Source organism: Austrofundulus limnaeus, unplaced genomic scaffold (genome assembly GCF_001266775.1).
Source record: "Austrofundulus limnaeus strain Quisiro unplaced genomic scaffold, Austrofundulus_limnaeus-1.0 Scaffold1499, whole genome shotgun sequence".
Classification (NCBI taxonomy): domain Eukaryota; kingdom Metazoa; phylum Chordata; class Actinopteri; order Cyprinodontiformes; family Rivulidae; genus Austrofundulus; species Austrofundulus limnaeus.
The window spans coordinates 47,627-48,330 of NW_013953901.1; positions in this window are offsets into that span (position 1 = coordinate 47,627).

Genomic DNA, 704 nt, shown 5'->3' on the forward strand with positions numbered 1-704 from the left:
ATTCATAATTTTAGCAGTTTAAATAAAACAAAATCCACTAATTGATAGAAGCAGCACTGAAGCAAGACTATACAGGCAGTACAAGCTCAAAACTTTCAGCCTGTATTATTGAATACATGCAGCTATGTTCAGCAGTAAACTTTACTTGGTGTGACTGAAACATGAAAGTTTATGTCCTAATAAAAGCACAGCACAAGCACGTGAGAAAGAATCACAAAACTTACATTCTGAAATTACCTTCTGAGTAGCTACCTAAATTAAATTATGCATGCACAGAAATTACCCAGTTGTTACTTTTTTAAAATATGCAGTTTGCACTTCAGTGAAGGACACATGTAGCTGTGAAAAATCAACATCCAATAAAGAAAAAAAGGTAAACGATGCAATTATCTGCCTATTTTTACCTAATAGAGAGCACTTTGATTTGTCTTTGCTGAGTAATGACACCATGCTATGGCTCCGAGACATAACTCACAAGCACGGGTCAAAGGAGTTCTGCAGCAATTCAGTGAATTATTAAACAAAGCAGGAGCCTGGCCATAATAAAATAATGCTCGCTTTCATTTCCATCCATCTGTACACAATGAACTGCATTAAGGGTTGTGAGGAGCTGGAGTCGCTCTCTGGTAGACCCTGGACAGGTCACCAGTCCATCATGGAAACAAACAACCATGTACACACATACACACACACACACACACACA